Below are 23,949 nucleotides of genomic sequence, written 5' to 3'. Positions count from 1 at the left end.
AAAATAAAAATAAAATAAAATAAAATAGAAAATAAAATAAATCGGAATTCAGTATGCTACGAGGATAGACAATAATGTCTTCCCTAAAGGAAAATGGATGCAGAAAGTAAGTGTAGTTGTTTATTTTATTTTATTTTATTTTATTTTTACTTTCAACAACAATATTTTTGGGAATTACATTACAAATGCATCCACACGGTCAATAAGGCGTTCACATCACCATTTAGAGTGTGTGCCTTATGTCTAAAGTAATCTGTGATGTAGTTTTTATGTTCATTAAACAATTTGGCTGATAGAGGGAACATAATGATATGTCACATTGTCTAACTGAGTACACTGCAAAATAAGATTCAACATTCTCATACAAAAAACGCAATGACACATACCAAACAAGCTTCCCCTGTTATATGCAGTTAGATTACCAAAACTAAACGACCTACATTTTGTTCGGGGTTTAATTCCAAACGTTTTCACTTAATAATTCAACTTCATGGAAGGGGGGCCTTACAATTACGTTCGGCCGAACCGCTTAGTCAAGCAGCAAATCTATGTAATTAGGACACAGATGCGCAGCATTAATGCAATATCTGAAAAGATACAATTTCTCAGTTCCTCGATTCTGAAATAAAAAATCTACTCTCAAAAAACCTCATACAAAAGAGTAAATGTCATTCAACTTGCTAAGAAAATAATCATGTAATTTATCACTACTTACTTTTATTATACTTATCTAACGTAAGTTTAAATATTCATATTTACTTTTAGTATCTTAATGTCACCACCTAGAGTTACAACATAAAGGAAACACTTTACTTTCAAGATTTAAATCATCGTTAACGGTGGGCAAATTTGCTGAAGTTTGGCAACATGTAGCAGGCATGCGCAAAGTTCATCGGACCTATTTTCGGGTTCCTCTAACTCAAGAATTAAGTAGCACTAACTAAAGATTTAGGGCCTTATGTAGAGTGATAGTGATTCGTGATTAGTGTCGTACTAAAGAGTTTCCCAACATATGTTTTCTGTAGTACTCAGGTTTTTAGTATGACGCTAATAATACGTCAAAAAGACTCTGCATAAGGTCCTTTGGGTACAAAATAACACTGGCATAGAACTAATGATAAAGGAAATATCGGTTAATTTTTCATACAAGTCACGGTTAACTTCACGTTGGTGCCATTTTTAACCTGCTCTAAACAGCATTAACATAGCGATAAAGACGGACGAAATCTACTGACATTTCTTGAAAAGAAGCTTGCATAAATTTACGCGGGAGGACCGTTTGAAGTTGTTCTAATACATTCAGCTTAGCAGCATTATTAAAAATTAAAAACAGCAATAACGTAGTACTAACGATTGACAGATTCTGGTGAAGTTTGGCGACAGGTGGCGTGCTGTGTTAAGTTGGCCGATCATATTTTGAAGTTGCTCTAATTCTTCAAGTTCAACAGCACTAACGAAAGCTTTACGGCAGAAAAAAGCACTATCGAAAGCTTTACGGCAGAAAATAGCACTACCGTAGCACTATACCTGATAAAATGTAGTAAATTTTGCCGACAAGTGGCGGGCAAACTTCACAGTGACGCCATTTGAAGACGCTATATTTCTTGAAGTTTAGCAGCACTAACGAAAATGTTTATGGCAGAAAACAGCACAAACTTAGCACTAACGCTGATCAAAATTTGGTGAAGTTTAGCGACAAATGGCGGCCTGGGTGAAGTTGGAAGGACAAATTTTGAAGTTGCTCTAAGTCGTGAAGTTTAGCACCACTAACGAAAATTTTTCCGGCAGAAAGCAGCACTAACTATAGTCAAAATTTGGTGAAGTTTGGCGACAAGTGGCGAGCACACTTCACGCTGACGCCGTTTTGAAGATGCACTAATTCTTGAAGTTCAGCAGCACTAACAAAATGTTTTTCGGCAGAAAGCAGTAGGAACGTAGCACTAACGATGGTCAACATTTGGTGAAGTTTAGCGACAAGTGGCGGGATGCGTGAAGTTGGCCGGACCCGTTTTGATTTTGCTCTAATTAGTGAAGTTTAACAGCACTAACGAAAATTCTTATGGTAGAAAAGAGATCTAACGTAGCAATAACAATGGCAAAAACTTGCTTAAGTTTTGCGAGAAGTGGCGGGCTGCGTATAATTGGCCGGACGCATCTCGAAGTTGCTCTAATTCGTGAAGTTTAGCAGCACTAACTAAAATTTTAACGGCAGAAAACAGTAACAACGTAGCACTAACGCTGGTTAAAATTTGGTTAATTTTTTCAACAAGTAGCGGGCCAACTTCACGCTGAAGCCATTTTGATGATGATTCTTCAAGTTTAGCAGCACTAATGACATTTGTAAGGCAGAAAACAGCCCTAACGATGGTCAAAATTTGTTGAAGTTTGGCGACAAATGGCGGGCTGCTTGAAGTTGTCAGGGCCCATTTTAAAGTTGCTCTAATTCGTGAAGTTTAACAGCACTAACGAAATTTTTACGGCAGAAAATAACACTGACGTAGCACTAACAATGGACGAAATTTTGTGAAGTTTGGTAATAAGTGACCGACTATGTGAAGAGAGCCGGTCCCATTTAAATTTTGCTCTAATTCGTGAAGTTTAGCAGTATTAACGAAAATTTTTACGGCAGAAAACAACACTAACGTAGCAATAACGCTGGTCAAAATTTGGTGAATTTCTTCGACAAGCGGAGGGACAACTTCACGCTGACGCCATTTTGAGGATGCTGTTATTCTTGAAGTTTAGAAGCACTAACGCAGGTTTTTATGGCAGGAAACGGCACTAACGTATCACCAACCCTGGTCTATATATTGTGAAGTTTAGCGACAAGTAGTGGGCTGCGTGAAGTTGACTGGACCCCTTTTGAAGTTGTTTTAATTCGTGAAGTTTAAAAGCATTAACGGAATTTTTCTGGCAGAAAACAGTACTAACGTAGCACTAACAATGGACGAAATTTGCTGAAGATTGGTAACAAAGGGTTGACTGCGTGGAATTGGTTGGACTCATTTAGAAGTTGTTCTAGTTCGTGAAGTTTAACAGTACTAGCGAAATTTTTATGGCACAAACAGCACTAACGTAGCACTAACGATGGTCAAAATTTTGTGTAGTTTGGAGACTAGTAGCGGGCTGCGTGAAGTTGGACAGGTAAATTTTGAAGTTGCTCTAGTTGGTGAAGCTTAACAGCACTAACGAAAGTTTTTACGGCAGGAAACAGCGCTAACATAGCACTAACGCTTGTCAAAATTTGGTGATTTTTTTTAGAAATGGCGGGCCAACTTGACGCTGAAGCCGTTTTGAAGATGCTTTAATTTCTGAAGTTTAGCAACACTAACGAAAATTTTTATGGCACAAACAGCACTAACGTAGCACTAACGATGGTGAAAATTTGGTGAAGTTTGGCAACTAGTGGCGGGCTGCGTGAAGTTGGCCGGGCCCGTTTTGAAGTTGCTCTAATTCGTGAAGTTCAACAGCACTAAAGAAAATATTTACGGCAGAAAACAGCACTAACGCAGCACTAACGCTGGTCAAAATTTGGTGAATTTTGGGGACAAGTGGCGGGCCAACTTCACGCACCTAGTTTAAAGTCGTTTCTAACGTTTTCAGCTGACATCATTAATCTCTAAATAATAACATGGTGAACTTCTTTCCAAAGTATTCAGCAGTTCAAAATGTTTCCAGATCTTATCCTATCCTAATACTAAATGTTAACTTTTTTTATTTTTAATCTAGCTCTTATAGTCCATTAATATCTCAACAAGGAAATATGACAGCGCTGGAAAGCAAATAAGCAAGGTTTCTTTTCTGTTATATATATATATATAGGCCAGTACCAAGCCCAAAAATGTAGGGGGGCCTGATGTAACCATATTATAGTTCATTTGCCAGTCTATCGTGAAAATTTTAGGAGGGGGCAGCCAAAATTTAGGGGTGCCGGCCCCATAGACCGCCCTAAATACGGGCCTGTATATATATATATATATATATATATATATATATATATATATATATGTGTGTGTGTGTGTGTGTGTGTGTGTGTGTGTTATTTAGTATTTTGACTCAGTTCCTGAAGCAACCTTACATTACATCTTAGGAATCTACAATTACGTCACTTTTGAAGAACGAGACGTTTATCCTTGTTTACCCTACTTAGTCCACTTCATAATTTTGGGGGCAAATATCTGGCAACGTGCATCACTTCTGTTCTCCTGATTGATCTAAAGTACCAATTACCAGTTGATAAGCCGAAAATAATAATTCCAGTTTGTTACCGTAACAAACTGGAATTATTATTTTCGGCTGAGGAATCTTATCAAACTCTCAATCAATATTTTTCGATACATGAACTTTGTCAGAAATTACAATGATCACAAATGGCACGGAATCAATAAAAATAGATCCATAGAAAGCGATATTTATTCATATATCCACATTCGTGTGTACTTCAATTTTGTAGTTGACCATTCATCACAACGGACTCAATACTTGATCTGTTGATGATTTGAGAGTGAAACGTCTCAACCTAAATCTCGCGGCCTGCAGTCTTGCCTGTCGAAAACCTGGCTAACGTGTAACTCATGTAACAGATACAACACTAAAAAGTTTGCTCCATCACCATGATTTTGTACTATGTGAACAAAGCAACGAACATAAGTACTTAGTAATATTATGAATGGTAATTTACATTTATGCAGTAATAATTAATAAAATATATTTTAGTTAGTGGCGTATTTGGAACGCTATCGGGCTCAAGCCACCCCCAAATAATTTTATTATTATTTTATTCGCTTTATACGTACGACACAAATGCTTCTTACTGGTTTTCAAGCCTCCCCCTCCGAAACAAGATCCTAAATACGCCACTGGATTTGATAATTGGAATCGATATTCTTTACTTTAAAGGAAGTTCAAACCTGAATTATCACAGAAATAAAAACAAATAAAATGCTCGTAACTGTAGTCGTATTGTCGAACGAACTTCCAAAGATTGAACTCTTGAATGAAAGTGTCAGAGATACATGTAAATTTGCATTTGAAACTAACATTTCTACAAGCGGTTTGGCAGTTTGTACTGGAATGTATTTCACTATGGCGTAAAAAACACTGAATATTGGTCGATGTTTGTGGCGTATTTAAATTTTGACAATTCGAAACGTATATTGCTTTATTTCTAGTTCACATAATGATTGGATAAACATCTAGTTTACGCGCATACCCACCGTTGCTAACGCACCTGCTCCTTACAGACGCACCCCCGCACAAGTCCACAAGTTCATCCTATTGTGAAGGTAGTGTGTTGTCCACGAGACCAGACATTTCTCGTCTCGCCTTGATTATAATCTCGAAAACCATCTCCAGAAGTTCCTTTCTAAATTCGTGACAAGGCAAGAAACACAACAATTATCGTCACGTTTCCGAGACGAGAAATTTCTCGAGTCCAGCAGGCAACACTAATTCACTCAAGTCTTGATATCAAACACTTAATGTTACGTGACTCATATATATATATATATATATATATATATATATATATATATATATAACCTACAAATTGATAAAATGATGGTACGAAAGAAATGAAGAGCATTTATCTACGTTTAAAATATGCAAGTCATTACACAATTTACTAAAATAATAAGGATGATTTAAATGTTGTTATATCACACTGTTCGTAGACCAATTGTGAACGAACGGTTGTGATAACTTCCAGATAAAATTAAGGAAAAAAATAGGGCATTTTAAAATATAACTTAAGTAATACGGCGTAAAAAATCTTCGACACAAGACCAAAAGAAGTCTTCGACAATCGAGACGAAAAGAGACCTATTAAATTTAGGACACGAGACGAGTAATCCTTATTTCTCGTCTCGTCTCGTCTCGTCTCATGGGAAACACTGTCTGAACGAAATATATATAATTCTTGCTTGTAGTGACTACCTGGCAGATGCTGGTGCATCTTTTGCGTGAATAGTCGATTGTATGGCATATCAATCTGCAAGTATATCATCAGTCTGTAAGCTATTATTAGGGCATTAGCCAAAAAAAGAACACCGTAGAAAGCATTATGTTATTAGAAATGAAATGAAATCTTTAAGTTTTACGCCCCACCGTTGTGCCCTGAAAATCCACGCACATATTGTTTATCCGCCCGAAAGCCCACTTGATGCGATCTAGGATAGAACCGGAGATCCCAGACACCAGCGATGAGCGCTCTACCACTGAGAGTCAGCGGTTTCCGTTATTCTTTTGGACATAGTAACTTATGTAAAAGAAACTTGAAATTCCCATATTCTTAATCTGCACGAAAATAGGTTTGATGAATAATATTTCTTCTACCTAGGTTTATTATACTTTCAAACAATTCTGTGTATAAGTATCGGAAGTCTAATAGAACGTCTATGCTCGTATCAGACCAAAAGCGGCAAGAGATATCGAGAAGGGTTTCGATTTACCTAAGAATAGGTTCCATCTCCTCCGTCAATCTTTATATAAATCGGAAATCCACCACTTACGGGCCATAAATCAAAAACTATAATAGCTAGCGACAAGTGGTTTTAGGGAATGGATGCATTGTCTCTAGAAACTACCATCTCCATTCCTACCTTCTTATTGAAAACTGGAACTCGTAGAAGTTTACTAATTTTTTCGGTTTCAATGTTGATTTTCATACAGCAGTTCTCGTTCGATATATCGAAAAGCAGTTCTCAGTCGTTTTCTTCTTACCATATATTAACTATTTTGCAGTTCGCTATTCATACTCTTTGATCTCTTTGTAAACGTTTGCCAGTTGATGCGACAAATAGGAAAGTTTACTCTATACTATACAGTTCGAAACTATTTTTATAAGATGAATACTTGCTTTACTTGAAAGCAACATAGACAGAATTTCTGAAACTTTCCTACATGTCTCTCTACTTGTAACTATTCACGGGAATGCTTATGTAGAATTAATGAAATCTTTGAGAAAGCAGACTTTGCTCTTAACTGCTGTCAGTCTCCATTCCATCGGTTCCTTTATCTCTGGAAACAACCAAAAGTTCCGCAAGTGACATATCGTAAGGCAGAGAATGAAAGAAACCTGCCAGGTTACCATCCTGCCTGCTGTTCTCCGTTGTTGCAACATGTAGGGCCACATATTAGCTTTTAAATGTAAGCAAACTAATTTTTAATTAGCGCGCTTTAATATTACCCTAGCAAGAAGAAATGAAACTGAACATCCAATGCGAGTATTAATACTAACAAACATTTGGACGAATTTTGAAATGTATGAAATTAATAGTTTCAAAAATATTTTGGAAAGAAATATGCCATGTTATTATATAGGGAAATCCCAACACATTCCGAGTGTTGGACACAGCCTTAAGTGCCCTGTACTACGCGTACAATAATGTTAATTTCTTCATAATATTTGCTCGAGAGGAATTGCTGGTAAATCGTGCACCTCCTTTGCGTGCACCATTGATTCCAGCTAAACCGTTATTACGTGTTGCAATCTGAAGTTCTCGATACATCGGAATTCGAATAAATTCTAATGAGAGTCTAATCTGAGATCCTATTGCAAAAATAAGTATTGTAACTATTAGTCCATAGAAATCATAAACTTGCGAGTAACACATATGTAACACACGAAGTTTTATTTAAGTTATCATTCTTTCCCTCCATCATTTTCGAACTTACGTCTAATCGACGTTTCTGTTAACTTTTCTCTATAAAGTTGTGTCCCGGAATCCTTCCCCCTGAAGTATTCTTAATCATGTCCATCCATTTCCTTCTTGGTGTCGCTCTACCTCTCTTTCCATCCACTTCTTTTGTCATCGCTCCTCTAACTACATAGACGTTTTTTTTAATTTTCATTAGTTGGTCACACTACTGCAGTCTACTTTCCTGGGTCTTCTTAGATATCTATATACATTTGGTTGCTCCTCTTACTCTATCATTCATCAGTCTATCTCTACTTGTTATCCCACACACTCCGGGCAGCATTCTTATTTCGATTACATTCTATTTCTTTCCCGGTGCTTTTCTTATTGATTAAGGTTTTGCTGTGTATATCATCCCTAGCACAACCACTGCTTTATAAACCATTCATTTCTTCTTTACTCTGATTCTGCAGTCACACGAAACGCCATATGTTTTTTCCAATTTCATATCCCTTTTGCATTATATGTTCTATTTCCACGTCTAGGTCACTATTCATGGAAACAGTTGACGCTATTTTTTTTAACTTCATTGAATCGTTCTTCTGGTAGCTTACTTCCCGTCCAACGAGAATTCCGTTTTCTTTCTACTAATTTTTCTGGCTTCCATCTTCCAAAAGACTTCCTCATATTCACTTCCCTTTCAACAAATCTGAAATTGAGACAAGTGTGTTTATTTGGTTGGTTGAATTTGAGTTTAGAGTTCGTTTCAGCATCATGGCTATATAAGGCATAGACTTACATTTTAAGATGGAATCAGAATAGTCGTAGTTTGCAATTTCAACGCTCTCCACCAGGTATCGAACCCGAAATTCCATATATAAAATGTGCGCTATTTCAAGCTCATATGCGCTCAAACCACGGAGCTTTCGATCCGGTGTGAACTTCTTATTAATATACTCTGTCCCTAATAAAGGGATCATCTCAAAAATTAAGTGTAATGGTGTTTTCTGACCAAAATCTGCAGTAAGAAGGAAAATTAGCATGATGTAGCAAAATACACAAAAGTTGTGAGAACAAAATTTCACAGTTATAAAACATTTCATAATGATAATTTATTGATTGTACAGATCCGTAATAGAGACATAGCAATGGCCCCCATGAAAGGGGTTCAAAAGGGTAGTTGCCCCAAGGAATATCCAAGGGTGTCCAGTTCTTTTAAATGCATGTCAAATAATACTCATTTGCTCTCACATACTAAATAATATATAATATATTTTATATTTAATACTACTGAATTATAGTTTGTTTACTGTAGTCAATAATAATAATGCTTAATAAATGATGTATTATGCGAACGCTTGTGCTTATGTGTTAGTCTTTGCCCTTTCCCTTGGAATCAGTCCTTTGCCACCCCATTAAAAAAATAAAATCTGCTGGCGATCCTGCATATAAAAATTAAAATTTTAAGAACTAGAAACTAAAATTGAGAATGAAAGTATGAAACAAGTCAGTTCTATAAAGCTATAAAGGATGGCAAAAATAACATGCGTAGTTGAACGTTCAACCGAATTTCAACCTTATGAATTACATTTAGATTACCTTCATTACGGCACTGAAAGCCAAAATAAGTCTATCTATACAGCTAAATAATTAATTTTTAATTAAGATTTACAAACTTTTTCCACCATATAGACCAACTACTGGTGCGAGAAGCAGAAAATGGAGAAAAAATGGCTTATCATGTTTTGTCATCTATATGCAGGGTGTCCCACAAGTCCATTTACATTGGCCATCTCGGTAACTATTGAAGATACGAGAAAATGATAAGGGAGCAATGTTTTTGGAAAATATGTTTTCTGCTTAAAATGTTGGAATTTTTGGAATTGGACCAACCTTTGACCTCTTCACTGGCATAATGTGCTATGATAAAGAAAAATGCAACCTTGCAACGACTTTGTTGAATAACAATGAAGGAAAGTGCGTGTGGTTTGAAGTGTCCTGGAGCAACAAAAATATAAGGGACAGCCGCAATGAAGGATAAGAAGAAGGATCACTCACAACACCAATCCAAGGCAGTGGCGTCACCATCAGAAGGCGAAGGGGACAATTACGGAAAAGCAATTGAATTGAATTTGTTCATGGCAAACTGATATTAACTGCTTAGTGATGTCAATCGAGACGAGACAAGAGGACAATCGACTAAAATTAGAAAATGCCTAAGTGCCAAGATTCAAAAAACAAAAAAAGTTGATAAACATAAGTTATCGTAACACAAGTTAAACGAGTACTGCGACCATGTGAGTGCTTTATATCAAGGAACAACTTTTAAGTTTTATACACCTTACAAACCTATTCTGTTTTGTACTAAAGCAATTTTGTACGATACAATTCAGGATTTAGGATTTTGATTTGTGGACTTTCGGCATCTAAGGCCATTTAGCCCGTCAGGTACGTGAGGGATGACGTCCCTCGGCGAGCACATAACTGATGAAAGGGAAAGAAGAAAGGATGAAGGAAGGAAGGAAGGAGGTGGCGTAGGGCCATTATGTTAGGAACGATCCCGGAATTTGAATGGTGTGAATGAGGGAAACCTAGGAAAAACCTCACTGAAAATGACTGGCCTGAAAAAGCTGTTAGACTTTTACAACCAAGCGCCCCACCGAGAATAGAACATGGGATTGCTCACAGCAAAGGCAAAAGCGTTAGCGACTGCGCCACACAAGGCCATACGACACAATTCATTTCTACTTATTGTTGCACTTAAATCCTGTCTCATTATTAAATTGTTGTCCCGTCTAGAAACAGACGGGTCAGTATCATCACGTGTCTAGACGAGTTCAAAAGAGAGAGATCTCTTATCTTGTACCCAGCCGCTGGTGTATGGGTAGCGTACCTGTTTGCCACACGGCATTTGGGCAGGATAAACGTGGATACGAACCCTGCTTTGATGAGACATCCTGACTAAGTTTTTTTCCTGGTTTTCTTCAGTCCCGCACCCCGGTGCATGCCAGAATGGTCCACTCTTTCAGGCCAGAATCGTTTCCTTCTCCAGTCCTAGACTCACCTGAAAGGCCGATGCGACCTCGGAGTGGAGACCTAATATCTCCTTGTGTCATTTCTTTAAACAAACAAACAAATAAATAAAGATTCTCGCCTGGTGAGCATCATTATTCACTTGCAGGTCTCGTCTTGACTCGTAAACTTGTTGTGTCATGTCTTTTCGTTGAACGATTGTCTACTGTCGTGTTTGAGTTTTCGAAACTAGACGAGAGACGAGAATGTTCTGGTCTCGTGAGAATTATTACTTACGTCATTGGAAAGGGATTTTAAAATTATAGAAGACAGCTATTTAATATATACCTTCCAACAGTCGTTAGATGTGCGACATGGCATACCATCCTTGTTTCTTTGACAAATGAGTGATATGAGGAGAAAGGACTGCGACACTCACACAAGGTACACCCCACCTAACCTAACCCATTAACTTCAAGTCACCCACCTGTTGGCAGTTCCTGAAACAGATAAAAAATTGCTGTAACTGTGCTCAGCGTAGAAGATGTTCGAAGTGATATCCATCTTGTTGTGCACAAATTATCATATAAAGTCGCAAACTGACTTAAACCGGTTGCAGAGTCTCAATAGTAATAGCAGCGCTGGCTCCGAATATTGTGTTATAGAGTAGCAATTGTACGCGGGCGATCCCTGTAAACAATGGATTTTGTGTGCCCCAAGGAAATAAATCAAGCAGTGTTAATCCAGGCAATCTGGGTGGCTATTCCACCAGACCTCGACGCTAGATCCGATGTCCACGAATTAATGCATCCAAACATTGTCGACCATTAGCACTGAAAGTTATGTTGTGTTTGAGTAAACCGTCCAAAGAATTCATGTCGATCGGTGCCATTTCCATGAAACTCTTGCATGAAATGTACCTGGAAGGTGTAGAAATGATGCTTACGCAGAAATGATGGAAGTTATGCTTTGGACAGACATTTGGCTGGTATTACTCTCTTGGTCTACCTTTCGTATCGATTGCGTTGGACTGCACGTAACTTTAACCAGAATGTCAACAAGTATGCAATCGTCGGTTGCGAATCGCGGTCTGCCAGAGAGAGGTCAGTCCAAGACTCTGCCGGTATCCTTGAAGCGTGTCAATAACTTGCCAATCATTATATGTGAAGAAAATGGGAGGTCTCGATGGTTGTGATGAAACTTTTCCGCAGCTGCACGTATGCTCAAACCGAAAGCGTGAAGGACCATTTTTGCTTAGTCTGCAGGTGAACATATAGTTGATATTCTTCATACACAAAGAAACGTACAGACGCCAATTCAACACATCACTTGAATGCAATATACAGCCTCAGAAACAGAACTAAACGGGAAGTAAAAAATGAGTGGTCTGTTGCTTGTGCTTGATTACATAAGACACTGCCACTCAGGCAAAATAAGAGTATCATGGCACTATGCTCATTTAAGAAAATCGCTCAGGCGTGCTTTCTACAATATTTGACGATTTTCTTCCCTCCTGCTTCTGTCTACATTTAAAGGAATTTCCTATCAAATAACGCACATTCAAACAGTTACCCTGTCCCAACTTAGGCACATCCTTTTCCTTTCTTTATTTATTTCATTTCGGCTATTTCGCATTTTCTATACTGTTCGCCGAAGCTCCGTTAGTCTAGTGGCAAGCCCGTGTGTCTTTGGTGTACGCGGTCCCGGGTTGGATTCCCGGTGGGAGAGCCATTAGAATATTAACTGTCCTGGATATATATGTTGTTCGTGTCCCTGTCGAATTTAGTAAAGATCAAACAGGCCTTTTGTACGAGGAAACTCTGGGTTGCTCAGGAAACTGAGGTATGATCGGTCGATCTATTTTTTCTTTTAAACAATAGAAAGTCGGTAACGCGTCTGACTACAATACAGACAATTCATGCGGTAATGGTCCAAACCTCCGTCAGGACATTGCGCTCTTTTGTGAGGTGAATTCAGCCACTTTTTAAATTGCGTAACAGTGTTTTTGGAACCAGTACCCTTTTTAGGTTCTATAATTTATTTAACAAGTAAATGACGAGCAATGGTACCTTTTGCAAGACTTGCATTCTCTTGATGTCATTCAGTTGTCAAAGGAACAAGGATGGTATGCCATGTCGCCCATCAATTAACTGTTGGGATTGTATATTTCAAATAGTTTTCTTCTACATTTTTAAATCTCTTTCAAATGACATAAGTAGTATTACTAACAAGACGAGAACATTCTCGTCTCGTTTCAAAAATTCATACACGACACTACACAATAATTCAACGAAATGAGATGAGTAGTCTGGAGGATCCGTAACAAAATCTCAAAGAATCGTGCAATTTATGATACAAGCGTCAAATTTTACATATGGTTTATAGACATCATAAGAAACAATTCTAGGGGTGGAGCCAAAAAATATCACGTGATTTCATCGAGATAGCCGCCATATTAAAAATGGCCGCTCAGTACATATAAAATAACATTTAATTGTATTGTCTAACATGTTAATGCATTTTAATTTTTAAATTATAATCTATTTTTCACTTTTATGCTCTTGATAAAGGTCATTTGACACTTGGCGTGGTAAAATGTTGAATTTAAATGTTCAATTTTGATTTATTTTTTATTTTTATTAGTTGTTTTACAGTTATTTTGCCTGTTATTTCTTTCGTCTTTCAGTGTAATTCAAATTTTGTTTTCGATTTATTTCAGAACTGAACTGCAGCTAAAATGAAACGAAATTTCAAACTAATAGACAATACTGAGGTTTCCAAACCAAGTGATGAAATCTTTGTCTTTTTTTTCTTTTTTTTTTTGCCAAGAAGTAACAAAGGAGAGGCTGACCTGCCCTCGTGATTTTGCTGGTAAATCATCAAATGAAGCTGCTGGATATTCAACTATAGCGGAAAATTTAGTAAAATTTGAAGAAATAGAGTCACTACCTTCTGGGTTTAAAATAAGAAGGCTGGACGAAGGAGAAGGTATTAAGCAAACATTTATGGATAAAAAGGCAAAATATCATAAAAGCTGCTCTTTGAAATTCAATAAAACTAAATTGAACAGGACAATTGAAAGAAAAAAGAAGAAGAAAAGTGGAAGTCAATATAAGTCAGACGTATCTGCATCAAGTGAGAAAAATACCAGATCAAAGGACTCACTTTCAGTCAGTCAAGGTGGGTGTACATTGTGCTTCTTTCGTGACGAACCAGTGGATGAAAAATCACAGTCATTTCGAAAATCATGAACACTTAAAATAGATAATCGTGTGAAATTATGTGCTTTTACTCTTCAAAACCACAAATCAATTGCAAAGCTAAGTGCTGGTGATATGTTTGCTCAAGATGCAGTGTATCATGCAAAATGTCTTGTGGCCCTATATAATCGTGAAAGAGATTTAAAATTAAGATCAGAAGAAGAATACGCTCATACATATGAAAAAACGCATTAGCAGAACTTTTAGTGTACATTAAAAGTATTCTTGATGACGACGAAATTTCCCCTGTGCTGCAATTGAGCCATCTCAAGAAACTCTATTGTCAGAGAATTGAGCAACTTGGTGGCGACCCAAGTACAGTGCATTCAACGCGGCTAAAAGAGAAAATACTTATTCATTTTCCAGAACTTGAACCCCATGGCGCTGGTCGAGAAGTTTTGCTTGTGAGAAACAGTGATATAGGAGAGAGCCTCAAGAAAGCCTGTTCTCATGATTCTGAATTAGATGTCATTGTTTTATCTCATGCTGCAAACATAGTAAGACGAGATATTTTTAAACATCCCTAGTTTCAATTTAAAGGGTCATTTGAGGATAAGTGCCAACAAAACAGTGTACCAACGACATTGTTATCTCTTATTGGAATGATATCATATGGTCCTAACATTGAAAACAAAGCGGAATATATGTCCCAAGTTTGTCTCTCTCTTTCACAGCTTTTATCCTTTAATTGTTTTTAAAAACGTAGAAAAGTTTCACAGCATTTAATCCATTCTCCAAATAGCGAAACGCCGCTGCCCCTTTTCGTTGGATGTATGATTCACTCATGTACAACATCAAAACAAATAGTTGATATGTTGTTTGAATTAGGACTTAGTGTATCTTATGACAGAATTCTCTGCCTCTCAGCAGAATTGGGTAATTATGCTATAATTCATTTCATGGCAGTAGCTCCCTTGCATTTGAAGAAGAATGTTTTTACTACAGCTGCAATTGATAATATCGATCATAATCCTTCATCTACATCATCTACTACTTCATTTCATGGAACGGGAAAATCACTGTTTCAGCATCCAGATATTGAAAATTTGGGTGAAGTACAAGTTGAAGAGCGTGTAGTGCACAACAGAAAAAAGTTGATGAAACTCCCAGAGAGTTACACTCTAGTCAAGCCTATATTTTCCGCAAAGATGAAACACTCTCCACCTAAAATTCAGACGATAGCATTATTAAAAATTGGGAATGCTGAAAGTAATAAAGGAAGTGAATGGTGTGAACATGTTTACCGTATTACCGAAAAAGAAGATTCACATCTGACTTTAGATTGCATATGTGCATCATATCATGCTTCTAAAAAAAGAAATGAAAGTCAACAACAACCTCCGACTCAAAGTTCTCTCTTGCCTCTTTTTTCTGAGTATTCTAACTCAGAAGCAACAATAAAACATTTCATTGATGTGATTAGAAAATCTGTGTTTCACCTCAATCCCAATCAAGTTCCAGTCATCGCTTGTGATCAACCATTATTCAGGATTCTAAAGGAAATTCAATGGACCTGGCCAAATTCTTATGGAGAAGATACATTTGTAGCAATATTAGGAGGTCTTCACATAAAGATGACCGTTCTTAAATGTCTTGGAGACATTATCAAAGGTAGTGGCTAGACAACTGCTCTAGAATAAGCTAGAGTTTCAACTCCCGGGTTTGCGGACGCGTTTTTGAAAGTGGTACACATAAAGAAGACGCTTCATGCATATCAAGTAACAGCATGCACACTTTTCAAACTGAAGAGCGACGCCTACAAGCAATATCTTGAATCGAAAGAGGACAGCAATGAGCTCTTATCTTTTAATGAGTGGTCAGAAATTAGATGTAAGGAAAGTCCCCAGTTTTTCTTCTGGAACTTTATAATGAAGGTCATCCTTGACATATTAACATGGGATCGCTCTGTCCATGAAGGAGATTTTCAGTGCTATGTGAATTCTTTATCAAACATTGTGTAGTTGTTCTTTGCTTTGGATCATACTAACTACGCCAGAGCTGTAGTTCATCTGAGAGATATCAGAAGACTTAAAGAAACTCACCCTACTATTCTTCAAGAATTCTCTAAGGGTAAGTTCACAAATAAGACTTGGAGACCTTTTTCTTTCATGCCTCTTGACGAAGCACATGAACATAATAATGCGCTTGTTAAGGGCGAAGGAGGAGCTGTAGGAATTACAGAGAATCCACAAGCACTTCATAGATGGATGGTCTCAGGGCCAGAAATGTCAAGGGTAGTGGAGGAATTCTTAAAAATTATTAACCTGTCAAGTTCCTCAGATTCAACTATTCATCATGAACAAGTGTCATCAAATCAGATTCGATTTATCAAGGATGTTAGAAACTTGGCGGAAACAATAAAGGAAATGGGAGATCCTTTTCTGGACAGTACGCAAGATTTAGTTACCTTGGATTTGCGTGTGATTGCTGACGAAAATGCTACAAAATTATATAGAAACATGGAAGCACTTGGAAGAGAACAGAGCACACAATTCTTCATTGATCGTCTATTAAACTATGAAGTTAATATGAATGAAACTCTGACAAAGAATAAACTTCCGCTTTTCAGTTCTCCAATTAGGTAAAAACGTACAACCTGCCAACAAATTGTAGCCGTCAAACAAGACCGCAATCTTTTCCTTAGAATGTACATAGGATGTCAAGTTTGAGATGGCGACCTTTATCAGTTTTTCAGTCATGAGCATCAATCCTTTCCTCCGTCACTGGTAAAGTGCTATGGAAGCATTCGCTATGGAGATAAATTTGACATAGTACCCTGCCTGGAAAAGCTTATTTCTTGCAGTGAAGAAGATAGTGATGAACCTCATCAAGCTAGACCTGATGTTGAAATGATTATTCTTGATGGTGCATCTTTCTGACACCCGAAGCTACAGATTCGTTTGCTGACTATGCCGAAAAGTTCATAAACATGATTAGAAATCGATTTAAAGGACAAGTGAAACATGTTGACGTAATGTTTGATACCTATAAACCAGATAGCTTGAAGAGTTGTGTTCGTGAGAAGAGAGGAACAGGCATTCGAAGAAAAGTTGAAGCGGATAAAAAGGTGTCTAAAAACTGGAAAGACTTTCTTAAAGTTGATGAAAACAAAACAGAATTATTTCTTTTATTTGCAAAATTTGTAAGTTTAGCAGAATATCCAGGAAAAGTTGTTGTCACTCAATGAAACAGTGCCGTTAGCTCACAACCTGCGGATTTAAGTCGAATAGTACCATGTTTTCAAGATGGAGCAGACACAAGGATATTTTTACATGCAGCAGATGGTATAATAAAAGGGTATCGAAATATACAAGTTTGTACAATTGACTCAGATGTGGTTGTGTTGGCAGTCAACCATGCAGCTAAGTTGGAATGTGATTGTTTGTGGGTATTGTATGGATCAGGAAAACATATGCGTTACATCAATGCTACAACAATATCAAAGGCACTGGGAAGTGAGAAAAGCTCTGCAATACTTGCTTTTCATGCTTTGACGGGAAGTGACACTACATCTAAATATGAGGGTAAAAGTAAAATATTAGCTTGGACAGCCTGTAAAGCTTATGATGAGCGTATGTCGGCATTTCAAGTATTATCAAGTGCTCCAGATGTAGAAGCCGTGAAGACAGTGTTTCCAATTGTTGAAAAATTTGTTGTATCGCTATATGACCGTTGCAGCATAGATAATGACATAAATGCAGTAAGGCAAAAAATGTTTACATGAATCATGAGGTTGAGCTTATATCTCCAATTCAAGATACTTTGCTACAGCATTTACTTCGAACAGCTTATCAAGCAGAACAGATTTGGGTAAGATCACTTTAAAAAGAACCTAAACTTCCATCTCCGAGTATTTACGGATGGACACAACCCGAGGAAGGAAGATGGATATCTCGTTGGATAACAACTCCACTAGTCAGTTAGTCTTCAAGAGAGATATTGAAATGTAATTGTTCCAAAGTGTGTTTTGGAAAGTGTAGCTGTTTCAAAGCTGACTTACCATGACTCTTTGTAGATGTGAAGGATGTGAACGCTGAATATATGTACACGAAGAAAGACTTAAATTCCAATTTTACTCTCCTTCAGTTTTAACATGAAGTAAAATTCTCAATTTTGTTGCTATGTGATATGTTTTATTGTACAGTTTTGGTATTGCAGAAATCTTATATTCAAACTTCAATTTCCACAAGCTTGACGTGTAAAGTTAGATATATAAACTTAAAATAATTAATAGTGCTATGAATTCCATTCTCTTAAATCAAGAACAGACCGTATGGTAGTATTTCTAAGCGTATATTTGCAATTAGTGACATTCAAGAACATATATTTTGATACCCATCACTCTACAGTTATGGCATTTTATTAAATCTGGCCACATTGGGCGCCATGTTGAAAAATAGGAAACTAAATAAACTAAATAACAAGCTAAAATATAAAAATGTGTAAATTGTTCATTATTTCGTCAATACAAATTAAAATAATGTTGTCACTTGTACATAAAGAGAAAGATATAAGCTATTTTCAAGAAAAAACACCTTTACGAGATTAATTTTTCAATATGGCCGCCATTATGACAAGAGCGCCAATTTCGATTGGCTCCACCCCTAATATTGTTATTTACACATCAATCATTGTGTACTGTAAATTTCATACTTGTATCAAAAAGTGCACGATCATATGACCGATCCTCCAGACTAGAGGCAGCAACAAGTTTTCGAGTAGAGCAAAGACCCGCAAATGAATAGTGATGCTCACCAGCCGAGAATCTTTATTGATCTATTTGTTAAAGGGAATGACACAAGAAGAGATCGGGCATCAACTCCAAGGATACATCGCCCCTTTAGGTGAGTCTAGAAATAGAAAAGCAAGCGGCCCTGGCCCGAGTAAAATGGATCATCCCAGCATGAATCCGGGGAGACGGAGTGAAACCAGGAGAAATCCGGTCATTATGCACCGTCGGGGCAAAGTTCCTGAAAAGTTCCATCTACCAAATGCCGAGATGAGGGTAGGCACGCTACCCCTACACCAGCGGCTGGGTACGAGGTAATTAATCCGCCCCTTTTGAACTTGTCAAAACTGTGAAAATACTGGCGCTTCTGTTTCTAGGCGAGACAACAATTGAATAATTAGACAGGATTTAAGTGCTGCAATGAGTAGAATTGAATTAGAGGCGGCGATTAGGGGGCAAGAGGGCCACTTGCTCCCCCACTTTTTTTGAAGTGACCCCTTAATGTTTATAGTTTCATTTAGAAATGTGAAGTTTTTGTTTGCATTTCTGGTTCATAGAAAGAAGTTTGCCATGTAATACTTGCCGTTGCGTGAATACGTATTGATTATAATTGTTTGTCTTCTGCTGCAATTAACAAAGCCAGAGAAATTGCGTTTTAATTCCAATTCCAAGTAATTAATATTGCAATTGCGTATTTCTTTAAATATCGCAGCACATTACTTGTAGTATTTACTGTTTTCCATTTTCTAAGAGTAATAACATACATTTAATGGCATGTGTGGAATTAAAAATAAAAATTGTTCACTAAATTCCAGTTTCATTATAGCTTCTACAAAACATGCCTCATTATTCATTACTATGATTAATATTATCCTTTTTATTTATTTGTTTTGCAAATATATTATTAAATAATCCGATCATGCAATTTTTCGGAAAGAATTTTAAGTTGTTCATACGAAAGAAATCAAATCTCTTCTTACACTTTCGTGCTTCTCTTGTCAATTTACTTAATAAAATATGAAAAACGATATGCTGTATTTTAACTGAAAAATATAGTATCCTATTAGTTATTCAATCTTTCGTCAAACATTGATATAAAATATTCAGATAATGTCTTGCAAACTCACTTTTAACGGCCAATCGGCGCCACTGAATTGAATTGTATCCTTCAAAATTATCTTACTACCAAGCAGAATACCTTTGTAAGGATTTTAAAGCTTAAAAGTTTATGGTTTTGTTTTAAAGTAATCACATGGTCGCAGTACCCGTTTAACTTTTATTACTTTAACTCATGTTCATGGACTTTTCTCTGGTATTTGAGTCTTGGCACTTTCTAAGTTTCTAAGTGTATTCGATTGTCCTCTTGTCTCTTCTCGTTGACATTACTAGGCACACTGAAAAATATACGGGTAAAAAGTACGTAAATTCAAGTTGTTTTTAGGACCTTTCAAAAGAATGACTTTTCAACATTATTGAGAATGTTAATTGTTTTTATCCGTTCTACGTATATTTTCTCCTTAATTTTCCAGATAAAAATGATGACGTCATAACTTATTAAAGATATGACGTCACAATTAATAACAGTAATAATGAAGCGGCACCATTACCGGTCATGGTATAACTCAAATGGAATGGAAAAATCACAAAACAGGAATGTTATATTTCCAACTGTTGCTAGACATTTACCGAGGCAATCTTGGACAGAGTGATTGTGACTGTTAACAAATACCACGGAGTAGCAATTTATAATATAACATGCGATATTTTCTTTGAAGTAACCAATAACCCACAGGGACGTAATAATCTCCTCGGAAGTTATTACCCCCTACCAAATCTTCGGATTTAAAGCCATCTTGCCCAAAGTGACTGTGTCTGTTAACAGATACTACGGAGTTGTATCAATTTATAATGTAGCATGTAAGCTTTGTTGAAGTAACCAATAGTTAACAGGGACGTAATAATTTTCTAGGAAATTATTTCCCCCTACCAAATCTTCGGATTTAAAGCAATCTTGGCCAAAGTAACTGTGTCTGTTAAGAGATGCTACGGAGTGGTATCAATTTATAATATAACATTTAAGTTTCTCTTTGAGGTAACCAATAACTGACAGGTGGTTAATAATTTCCCAGGAAATCATTACTCCCTACCAAATCTTCGGATTTAAAGCCATCTTGCCCAAAGTGAGTGCATACACTGAGACATCACATTCAATTATATTAATTTTTAATGTTACCAGGGGTAAAAAACTCCCTGACACCGGTTATCAAAAATCAAGATCTTAAGTAGGCCAAAAAGTATTCACATCAAGGATTGAACATTTTAGTGGGTATCCAGTCTTAGTAATCAACTGTATATAATAACTTCAATAATTGCTTATTTTATCTAATTTCAGATAAACCTGACAGTAAGTGTAATTTTCATTGATACAAATGTAGGCTATTGATATTGTGTGTAGTTTAGAAAAACGTATATCTAATACTAAATACTGGCCACACAAACAACATGCCTATTGAAATCAGTTTGTTTAGTATATCAAGTACTTACTAAGATATGAATTCAACACTGTTCTTACTATACACATATATGTAGAATATGTACAGTATGTAGAATATATATTTTTTCACGTTCGCTAGCAGAACACGAAAGCAATTTAGCACATATCATACATTGTTATTTTTCACCAAATTAGGTGCACATTCTGCATATATATATATATATATATATATATATATATATATATATATATATATATATATACTATGTGATCAAAAGTACCCGGACACCTGGCTGAAAATGACTTACAAATTGGTTTCGTCCTCCATCAGTACTGCTGGAATTCAATATGGTGTTGGCCCACCCTTACCTTGATGACAGCTTCCACTCTCGCAGGCATAATTTTAATCAGGTGCTGGAAGGTTTCTTGGGGAAAGGCAGCCCATTTTTCACGGAGTGCTGAACTGAGGAGAGGTATCGATGTAGGTCGGTGAGGTCTTGCACGAAGTCGGCGTTCCAAAATATTCCAAACTACTTCTATAGGATTCACGTCAAGACCCTGTGCAGGCCAGTCCGTTACAGGGATGTTATGGTCGTGTAACCACTCCGCCACAGGGCGTACAGTATGAACAGGTGCTCGATTGTGTTGAAAGATGCAATCTCCATCCCCGAATTGCTCTTCAACAGTGGGAAGCAAGTGTCTGTGAGAGTGCCACGCAAAACAACAAGGGTTGCAAGCCCCCTCCAAGAAAAACACGACCACACCACAGGACCGCCACCTCCGAATTTTACTTTTGGCACTACACACGATAGCATATGACGTTCACCGGACATTCGGAATACCCATATCGTCGCCATCGGATCGCCACATCGTGTAACGTGATTCGTCACTCCACACAACGTTTTTCCACAGTTAAATCGTCCAATGTTTATGCTCCTTACACCAAGCGAGGCGTTGTTCGGCATTTACCTGCGTGATGTGTGGCTTATGAGCAGGCGCTAGACCATGAAATCCAAATTTTCTCACCTCACGCCTAACTGTCGTAATACTCGGAGTAGATCCTGATGCAGTTTGGAATTCCTGTGTGATGGTCTGGATAGATGTCTGCCGATTACACGTAACGACCCTCTTCAACTGTCAGCGGTCTCTGTGAGTCAACAGAGGAGGTCCTCCTGTACACTTTCGTGCTGTATGTGTCCCTTCACGTTTCCAGTTCACTATCACATCAGGCACAGTGGACCTAGGGATATTTAGGAGTGTGGAAATCTCGAGTACAGACTTCTGACACAAGTGAAACTCAATCACCTGACCACGTTCCAAGACCGTGAGTTCCGCGGATCGCTCCATTCTGCTTTCTCACGATATTTAATGACTACTGAGGTCGCTGATAATTAGTACCTGGCAGTAGGTGGCAGCAAAAAGCATATAATGTGGAAAGTATCTTTTTGGGCCTGTCCTCGGATAGTCTTGAGCATATAGTGTTGATATATAGATGTATATACCGGGTGACTGGTAATTCGATGCATTCCTTGCAAGGGGAGATTCTGCAAGTACTTTGGAAAATTTTCATCTATCAAATGTTTCCACTTACCGTAAGTCGCAAAGCAATAGTTTCGGATTAATTTGCAAATGTGTGATTTCTTTGAAATTTACCGGCTAACGAGTGGTACGCGGGAAAATTTTCCCTGAGCCACGTCTATATACCGTAGATCGCTGAAGTTTTGCACACGTAATACTCCATGTCTGTGTAGATCATATGGTAATGTACAGTTCGTAGCTCGGTACTGTTTGTGTGCTATAGGTCCGAACGTGAAGTAAGGCATAGCGTTAAAAAATGTATTACTGCACATCAGGAAGCGGCGTGCCAAAATCGTAGAATTACTTGTCCCTAGGAAATGATTACGAAGTTGGGTAGAGATGGAACGGAGATGGTGTGCGATCAAAAGAAAACGCGAACTATGACCGATTTCATACCCAGGGTCGCGCATCTGTCTGACAAACATTTTCGAGCAATGAAAAGTTGCATTGTTTTCTAGGAGGCAGAAACCTTTGTCTGCATACCACGCTCTGTGATTCCACGCAATCTCACAACGCACACAGCAGTGAGGCATACTATATCCTATTAATTGTAGTGCCCTTTGCCTGGAAAGCAAGCAGCAATGCCCCATGCTCATTCCAAATGAACGTGATCACCACTTTGATCAGTCACTGTTGAGCACAGACTTCCTTTTGTGGTGTTAAGTCGTCACGCTGCATTCGGTTTGAATTTGGTCCCTGGCTTTCTTCACTCCCACCAGGCAAAGGCGGGATGGTATCTTCTAGAAGGTCAGGGCCATTTCTTCCCAAATCCTAGACTCACCTAAAAGATCGGTTTGATCATCGAGTTGATCATCGAAAACTTCCTTGAGTCTTTCTCTTACATAAATACATAAAGAAAAAATGACATAGCAATTGAATACCCCTACGTGCCACAGCCAAAGTCCCTGCTCAACTATGAGTGACAAAAGTGATGATGATTTGGATGTTTATTTATGTTCAACATTGGGCATTTGTACTTGTTTAAGGAGCAAAGGGTTCAACAATCATCATGATATACTATCCCTCAATGCTGGGTGCGTCGCGGGATTCTGTGAAATTCCAGAGTGTGGTATGCTCATAAAAGGTGTCCGCTTCCTGGAAAACAACACACCCGTTCACTGCTCGATTTTTAGCCATAGAGATGCATAACCCTGGGTATGGAATCCGTCATAGTTCACGTTTTCTCTTTATCGCAAACAATCTTTGTTCCACCTCTTCATAACAATGCAGTCATTTACC

General features: G+C 37.6%; 1 long non-coding RNA gene across 1 annotated transcript in view; it reads left to right on the top strand.

Moving 5' to 3' along the window:
- The first annotated feature begins 21,029 nt into the window (after positions 1-21,029).
- LOC145683335 (uncharacterized) overlaps positions 21,030-23,949 on the top strand; it is a 271,619-nt gene continuing 268,699 nt past the window's right edge. The window contains exon 1 of the long non-coding RNA XR_014131051.1: positions 21,030-21,042. This is a non-coding gene — a long non-coding RNA (uncharacterized LOC145683335). The remainder of the gene's footprint in view (positions 21,043-23,949) is intronic.

Source organism: Thermobia domestica, chromosome 4, assembly GCF_964235325.1.
Source record: "Thermobia domestica chromosome 4, izTheDome1.hap1.1, whole genome shotgun sequence".
NCBI classification, from domain to species: domain Eukaryota; kingdom Metazoa; phylum Arthropoda; class Insecta; order Zygentoma; family Lepismatidae; genus Thermobia; species Thermobia domestica.
This window is presented reverse-complemented; position numbering and strand designations above follow the sequence as displayed.